The sequence below is a fragment of the Oncorhynchus keta genome, unplaced genomic scaffold (genome assembly GCF_023373465.1).
Source record: "Oncorhynchus keta strain PuntledgeMale-10-30-2019 unplaced genomic scaffold, Oket_V2 Un_contig_28711_pilon_pilon, whole genome shotgun sequence".
In the NCBI taxonomy this organism is placed as follows: domain Eukaryota; kingdom Metazoa; phylum Chordata; class Actinopteri; order Salmoniformes; family Salmonidae; genus Oncorhynchus; species Oncorhynchus keta.
In genome coordinates this window covers 1-9,223 of record NW_026286180.1, presented here as the reverse complement: position 1 = coordinate 9,223, position 9,223 = coordinate 1, and the positions used below count along the sequence as shown (strand labels likewise).

General features: G+C 45.9%; 1 pseudogene; it reads left to right on the top strand.

Annotated features, from left to right (window-relative positions):
- Positions 1-2,738: 2,738 nt before the first annotated feature.
- LOC127923188 (39S ribosomal protein L2, mitochondrial-like) lies at positions 2,739-8,472 on the top strand (annotated as a pseudogene).
- Positions 8,473-9,223: the final 751 nt, after the last annotated feature.

The following is a 9,223-nucleotide window of genomic DNA, read 5'->3' as shown; positions in this document are numbered from 1 at the left end:
ACATAGAGCCATGACTACATGGAACTCTATTCCACAGTACTACATAGAGCCATGACTACATGGAACTCTATTCCACAGTACTACATAGAGACATGACTACATGGAACTCTATTCCACAGTACTACATAGAGCCATGACTACATGGAACTCTATTCCACAGTACTACATAGAGACGTGACTACATGGAACTCGGTGCAGCAGTAGAATCAGATTTAAAAATATATATTTTTAAAACTGGTAAAAATTCACCTTATGGAACATCAGGGACTGTGAAGCAACACAGGCACAGACACATGCATATAAACACACGTACACATGGATTTTGTGTTGTAGAGTAGGGGCCTGAGGGGCTTAGTGTGTTGTGAAAATGAATTGTAATCTTTTTGGAAATTTTGTAACTGCCTTAATTCTGCCTTCTGCCGACCCGGGAAGAGTAGCAGCAGCCTTGGAAGTACATCACTGGGGCCATGCTTCCTGCTATCCACAACCTCTATATCAGGCAGTGTCAGAGGAAGGCCCTAAACATTGTCAGACTCCAGCCACCCTAGTCATAGACTGTTCTTTCTACTACTGCACGGCAATCGGTACCAGAGCGCCAAGTTGAGGTCCAATAGGCTTAACAGGTTCTATCCCCAAGCCATCAGACTCCTGAACAGCTAATTAAGGGCTACCCTGACCTCTTTTACTCTGCTGCTACTCTGTTTATAATCTATGCATAGTCACTTTAACTCTACCTACATGTATATTTTACCTCGACTAACCGGTGCGCCCACACATTGACTCTGTACCGGTACCCCTGTATATAGCCTGGCTTGTTATTTTGCTGCTACTTTAAAAATTATAAATATTTTTTTTCCTTCACTCTGCTGTCCAACTCATCCTGAACCATATCAATTTGGTTGAGGTCGGGGGATTTTGGAGGCCAGGTCATCTGATGCAGCACTCCATCATTCTCCTTGGTAAAATAGCCCTTACACAGCCTGGAGGTGTTGTGTCATTGTCCTGTTGAAAAACAAATAATAGTCTCACTAAGTGCAAACCAGATGGGGTGGCGTATCACTGCAGAATGCTGTGGTAGCCATGCTGGTTAGGTGTGCCTTTTTAATTCTAAATAAATCAGTGTTGCCATCAAAGCACCACCATCTCACCTCCTACCTCCTTGCTTTATGGTGGGAAATACACATGCAGAGATCATCCGTTCACCCACACCACATCTCACAAAGACGTGGGGTCGGAACAAATTTCCACGGTCTATGTCCGCTCGTGTTTCTTGGACCAAGCAAGTCTCTTCTTATTCGTGTCCTTTACTTGTGGTTTCTTTGCAGCAATTTGACCACGAAGGCCTGACTCGCGCAGTCTCCCTCTGAACAGTTGATGTTGAGATGTCTGTTACTTGAACTCTGTGAAGCATTTATTTGGGCTGCAATTTCTGAGGCTTGGGAAACTAAGTTTTCAGACCGCCATTCCAGTTTCATCACAGAGCTTGATGGTTTTTGCGACTGAAACTTGAAGAAACTTTCAAAGTTCTTGGAATGTCCCATTTTGACTGACTTTCATGTCTTAAAGTAATGATGGACTGCTGTTTGTCTTTGCTTATTTGAGCTGTTCTTTACATTATATAGACTTGGTCGTTTACCAAATAGGGCTATCTTCTGTATACCACCCTACCTAGTCACAACACCCTACCTAGTCACAACACAACTGATTGGCTCAAATGCATTAAGAAGGAAAGAAATTCCACAAAGGAACTTTTAATAAGGCACACCTGTTAATTGAAAGCTGGTACAGAGTGCCAGGAGTGCAAAGTTGTCATCAAGGCAAATGGTGGCTACTTTGATGAATCTAAAATATTTTTTATTTGTTTAACACTTTTTGTTTTTGGTTACTACATGATTCCATGTGCGTTACACCGAGGTCGGATTCGCTTTTATCGTCGAAGGAATGAGCGTTGTACTCTAGAGTGGGATTGATTTGGAGGTGGAGGGTCTGTCATGGTCTGGGGCGGTGTGTCACAGCATCCTCAGTCTGAGCTTGTTGTCATTGCAGGCAATCTCAACGCTGTGCGTTACAGGGAAGACATCCTCCTCCCTCATGTGGTACCCTTCCTGCAGGCTCATCTTGACATGACCCTCCAGCATGACAATGCCACCAGCCATACTGCTCGCTCTGTGCATGATTTCCTGGAAGACAGAAATGTCAGTGTTCTGCCATGGCCAGCGACGAAGCCCAGATCTCAATCCCATTGAGCACGTCTGGGATCTGTTGGATCGGAGGTTGAGGGCTAGGGCCAGGGCCATTTTTCCCCAGAAATGTCTGGGAACTTGCAGGTGCCTTGGTGGAAGAGTTGGGTAACATCTCACAGCAATAACTGACCAATCTGGTGCAGTCCATGAGGAGGAGATGCACTGCAGTACTTAATGCAGCTGGTGGCCACACCAGATAACTGACTGTTACTTTTGATTTTAACCCCCCCTTTGTTCAGGGACACATTTATTCAATTTCTGTTAGTCACATGTCTGTGGAACTTGTTCAGTTTATCTCAGTTGTTGAGTCTTGTTATGTTCATACAAATATTTACACATGTTCGGTGTAAATGCCGTTGACGGTGAACTTTTATTTTTAGGAAAAATAAAGAAAAACCTTTTGAATGAGGAGGTGTTCTAAAACTTTTAACCTGTAGTGTATCTATTGGTCTTTTTCTATGTGAATCTAGAAGACGTTCGCTGTCTAAGTGATACCTATTGGTCTTTCGTAACAGATCTGCAGAAATAGCTCTGGTGGCCGGAGGCAAGAGGAAGCGTTGGATTATTGCTACAGAGAACATGCAAGTTGGAGACCTCATTAAAACCTCTGGGACTATCGGCCGCATGGCAGGTAAGACCTCCATCCTAGCTGCTGCACGGTGAGGAAGTTTCAGTCAAACCTCCTGCCTTACTGTATTTATTGTATCCTTAATTTACCAGGTAATTTGACTGAAACACATTTACAGCAGCAACGGAGAATAGTTACAGGGGAGAGGAAGGGGGATGATTGAGCCAATTCTAAGGGAAGGTTTGGTGGCCATGATGGCCAGATTGGGAATTTAACCCGGGCTAGACCCACCTGTCCTCTCCACAACATAATTGAGCTGTTTCTAAGCCACCTGTCCTCAAGATAACGGAGCTGTTTCTAACCCACCTGTCCTCTCCACGAGATAATGGAGCTCTCAAGTCTGTTATGTATGTTATATGTCTGTATAATAATCTAATGTTTCTGTCATGATGTCCTCTCTAGTTTCGGCTAAAGAAGGAGACTCGTTCCCCCTGGGAGCTCTTCCTGTTGGAACTCTGGTCAACAACCTGGAACTGTATCCTGGGAAAGGAGCCACCTACATCCGTGCTGCAGGTGACCTTTACCCCTAACGACTGACCTCTAACCTCTGATCCCTATCCGTGCTGCAGGTAACCTTTACCCCTAACCCCTGATCCCTATCCGTGCTGCAGGTAACCTGACCCCTAACCCCTGATCCCTATCCGTGCTGCAGGTAACCTGACCTCTAACCCCTAATCCCTATCCGTGCTGCAGGTAACCTGTCCCCTAACCCCTGATCCCTATCCATGCTGCAGGTAACCTTTACCCCTAACCCCTGATCCCTATCCGTGCTGCAGGTAACCTTTACCCCTAACCCCTGATCCCTATCCGTGCTGCAGGTAACCTTTACCCCTAACCCCTGATCCCTATCTGTGCTGCAGGTAACCTTTACCCCTAACCCCTGATCCCTATCTGTGCTGCAGGTAACCTGTCCCCTAACCCCTGATCCCTATCCATGCTGCAGGTAACCTTTACCCCTAACCCCTGATCCCTATCCGTGCTGCAGGTAACCTGTCCCCTAACCCCTGATCCCTATCCGTGCTGCAGGTAACCTTTACCCCTAACCCCTGATCCCTATCCATGCTGCAGGTAACCTTTACCCCTAACCCCTGATCCCTATCCATGCTGCAGGTAACCTTTACCCCTAACCCCTGATCCCTATCCATGCTGCAGGTAACCTTTACCCCTAACCCCTGATCCCTATCCATGCTGCAGATAACCTTTACCCCTAACCCCTGATCCCTATCCATGCTGCAGATAACCTTTACCCCTAACCACTGATCCCTATCCATGCTGCAGATAACCTTTACCCCTAACCCCTGATCCCTATCCATGCTGCAGGTAACCTTACCCCTAACCCCTGATCCCTATCTGTGCTGCAGGTAACCTGTCCCCTAACCCCTGATCCCTATCCATGCTGCAGATAACCTTTACCCCTAACCCCTGATCCCTATCCATGCTGCAGGTAACCTGTCCCCTAGCCCCTAATCCCTATCCATGCTGCAGGTAACCTTTACCCCTAACCCCTGATCCCTATCTGTGCTGCAGGTAACCTTTACCCCTAACCCCTGATCCCTATCCATGCTGCAGGTAACCTTTACCCCTAACCCCTGATCCCTATCCATGCTGCAGGTAACCTTTACCCCTAACCCCTGATCCCTATCCATGCTGCAGGTAACCTTTACCCCTAACCCCTGATCCCTATCCATGCTGCAGGTAACCTTTACCCCTAACCCCTGATCCCTATCCATGCTGCAGGTAACCTTTACCCCTAACCCCTGATCCCTATCTGTGCTGCAGGTAACCTGTCCCCTAACCCTGATCCCTATCTGTGCTGCAGGTAACCTTTACCCCTAACCCCTGATCCCTATCCATGCTGCAGATAACCTTTACCCCTAACCCCTGATCCCTATCCATGCTGCAGATAACCTTTACCCCTAACCACTGATCCCTGTCCGTGCTGCAGGTAACCTTTACCCCTAACCCCTGATCCCTATCAGTGCTGCGGGTAACCTTTACCCCTAACCCCTGATCCCTATCCATGCTGCAGGTAACCTTTACCCCTAACCCCTGATCCCTATCCATGCTGCAGGTAACCTTTACCCCTAACCACTGATCCCTATCAGTGCTGCGGGTAACCTTTACCCCTAACCCCTGATCCCTATCCATGCTGCAGGTAACCTTTACCCCTAACCCCTGATCCCTATCCATGCTGCAGGTAACCTTTACCCCTAACCCCTGATCCCTATCTGTGCTGCAGGTAACTTTTACCCCTAACCACTGACCTCTAACCCCTGATCCCTATCCAGCTGAACAATCTCCATCTCATACATTAGAAGTGGAATAATAATAATAATGAGTCTGATCACTATTGAAACAGTTTTATTGTGTTGTAGGTACGAGTGGAGTGTTACTTCGTAAAGTCAGCGGAACAGCGATTGTACAGCTGCCATCTAAACAGCAGATTCAGGTGAGATTACTGTCCATCTAAACAGCAGATTCAGGTGAGATTACTGTCCATCTAAACAGCAGATTCAGGTGAGATTACTGTCCATCTAAAGAGCAGATTTAGGTGAGATTACTGTCCATCTAAAGAGCAGATTCAGGTGAGATTACTGTCCATCTAAACAGCAGATTCAGGTGAGATTACTGTCCATCTAAACAGCAGATTCAGGTGAGATTACTGTCCATCTAAAGAGCAGATTTAGGTGAGATTACTGTCCATCTAAAGAGCAGATTCAGGTGAGATTACTGTCCATCTAAACAGCAGATTCAGGTGAGATTACTGTCCATCTAAACAGCAGATTCAGGTGAGATTACTGTCCATCTAAACAGCAGATTCAGGTGAGATTACTGTCCATCTAAACAGCAGATTCAGGTGAGATTAGAGATTACTGTGAGTCGGGTAATATACTCACTGTTGTCTGTTTTGGCTGTCTAGCCTCATTTACACTTTACGCTACCGTGAGTCTCGTCATCTGATCATTTTAAGATCTATTATTTTGAAATAATATCAATGTATTTTAAGACATTTACAGATGTCATAAATCAATGATTTTAGAGGCCTGTATGATGACTTTAAATGGTTTGACCATCTGTTTACACTGACTACCTCACCAGATCTAGATTATAGAAGCTGGTGCTCTGACTGCACCTCACCAGATCTAGATTATAGAAGCTGGTGCTCTGACTGCACCTCACCAGATCTAGATTATAGAAGCTGGTGCTCTGACTGCACCTCACCAGATCTAGATTATAGAAGCTGGTGCTCTGACTGCACCTCACCAGATCTAGATTATAGAAGCTGGTGCTCTGACTGCACCTCACCAGATCTAGATTATAGAAGCTGACAGCCATGACTACATGAACTCTATTCCACATAGAGTAACTGATAAAAGCAGTTTGATCTAAAAAACACCTTATGGAGCAGCGGTACTGTGAAGCAACACAAACATAGGTGATGGAGTAGGGGCCTGAGGGCACAGACACTGTAGATATGTGTTAGTGATGGAGTAGGGGCCTGAGGGCACAGACACTGTAGATATGTGTTAGTGGTGGAGTAGGGGCCTGAGGGCACAGACACTGTAGATATGTGTTAGTGGTGGAGTAGGGGCCTGAGGGCACAGACACTGTAGATATGTGTTAGTGGTGGAGAGAGGGCCTGAGGGCACAGACACTGTAGATATGTGTTAGTGGTGGAGTAGGGGCCTGAGGGCACAGACACTGTAGATATGTGTTAGTGATGGAGTAGGGGCCTGAGGGCACAGACACTGTAGATATGTGTTAGTGGTGGAGTAGGGGCCTGAGGGCACAGACACTGTAGATATGTGTTAGTGGTGGAGTAGGGGCCTGAGGGCACAGACACTGTAGATATGTGTTAGTGGTGGAGTAGGGGCCTGAGGGCACAGACACTGTAGATATGTGTTAGTGGTGGAGTAGGGGCCTGAGGGCACAGACACTGTAGATATGTGTTAGTGGTGGAGAGGGCCTGAGGGCACAGACACTGTAGATATGTGTTAGTGGTGGAGTAGGGGCCTGAGGGCACAGACACTGTAGATATGTGTTAGTGGTGGAGTAGGGCCTGAGGGCACAGACACTGTAGATATGTGTTAGTGGTGGAGTAAGGGCCTGAGGCACAGACACTGTAGATATGTGTTAGTGGTGGAGTAGGGGCCTGAGGGCACAGACACTGTAGATATGTGTTAGTGATGGAGTAGGGGCCTGAGGGCACAGACACTGTAGATATGTGTTAGTGGTGGAGTAGGGCCTGAGGGCACAGACACTGTAGATATGTGTTAGTGGTGGAGTAGGAGCCTGAGGGCACAGACACTGTAGATATGTGTTAGTGGTGGAGGAGGGGCCTGAGGGCACAGACACTGTAGATATGTGTTAGTGGTGGAGTAGGGTCTGAGGGCACAGACACCGTAGATATGTGCTAGCAGGAGTAGGGGCCTATACACAGACACTGTAGATATGTGTTAGTGGTGGAGAAATTGAGGGCACAGACACTGTAGATATGTGTTAGTGGTGGAGTAGGGGCCTGAGGGCACAGACACCGTAGATATGTGTTAGTGGTGAGAAATTGAGGCTACGACACTGTAGATATGTGTTAGTGGTGGAGTAGGGGCCTGAGGCACAGACACTGTAGATATGTGTTAGTGGTGGAGGAGGCCTGAGGGCACAGATACGAGGTACAAAAAGGAAATGAGTAAATAGACACTGCAGATACGTGTTGGCGGTGATGAGGCCTGAGGGCACACAGACACTGTAGAGATATGTTAGTGGTGAGAGTCTGAGGCAACAGACACTGTAGATATGTGCTAGTGGTGGAGGGGTCTAGGGGACACTGTAGATATGTGTTAGTGGTGGAGGAGGGGCCTGAGGGCACAGACACTGTAGATATGTGTTAGTGGTGGAGTAGGGGCCTGAGGGCACAGACACTGTAGATATGTGTTAGTGATGGAGTAGGGGCCTGAGGGCACAGAGTGTGTTGTGAAATCTGTGAATGTATTGCTAATGTTTTTAAAATTGTATAAACTGCCTTAACTTTTGCTTGGATGCCAGGAAGAGTAGCTCCTGCCTCGGCAGGAACAAATGGGATCATAATAAATACAAATACCAGACCTGCTCTTGTCTTCTGTTTCCAGGTGATTGAGACATGCATGGCCACAGTGGGAAGGGGTGTCCAACATCGATCACAACAAACGGATCATTGGTAAAGCTGGCAGGAACCGTTGGCTCGGCATCCGGCCCTCCAGCGGCTTGTGGAAGAGGAAAGGTGGCTGGGCCGGACGCGAAGATCAAACCACTTCCCCATGAAGAGTTATATTAACCTGCCTTTAGTGTCTGCCAACTAAATGTGCTAAACTCTGTATGCAACAGGACATTGCAGGAGACGCCACCTCTTCTTTTTAGATCGATCAGAGGCAGTGATGTTAATGGACAGCTGTCAGTGATTTCAATTATGTAGTCTTGTGACAATGTTTTGGTCTGTAATGACATGGATTTTGTGAAATGAAATGATTCAACTGTCTGAAGTGTTGGTAAAGAATGAGGCTTGGGAAGTAGACAAGGTTTCAAACATTAAACACAGCTGCTCCTGGGGAGAGCAGCACATTTACATCCATAGTGAAACATTCAAAGGTTAACCCATGTTTTCTTAAATGGTATTTACAAATGTCATATCTGTTAAAACAACAAGGTTTGTGCAAAGACACCTGGGATGCATTTTCAAAAGTGGAATGAGTGAGTTGCTTGACTAGTTGTCAGAATATTTAGGACAGTTGGCTAATACCTGCTAGAGTGGGGTTGGGGTTAGTTGGTTGGGCTTAACAATAGCCTTATAGTTATTCATAGATAGTGGTCTATTATAGAGTGGGGCAGTCAAGCTCTTGGAATCTTCATATGGCTTAAACAGCCTATCAAAGTTATTCCAAACATAGTGGTCTATAGGTTATTCCATACATATATAGTGGTCTATAGGTTATTCCATACATATATAGTGGTCTATAGGTTATTCCATACATATATAGTGGTCTATAGGTTATTCCATACATAGTGGTCTATTGGTTATTTCATACATACATAGTGGTCTATAGGTTATTCCATACATAGTGGTCTATTGGTTATTCCATACATACATAGTGGTCTATAGGTTATTCCATACATAGTGGTCTATTGGTTATTCCATACATATATAGTGGTCTATAGGTTATTCCATACATATATAGTGGTCTATAGGTTATTCCATACATATATAGTGGTCTATAGGTTATTCCATACATAGTGGTCTATTAGTTATTCCATACATACATAGTGGTCTATAGGTTATTCCATACATAGTGGTCTATAGGTTATTCCATACATAGTGGCC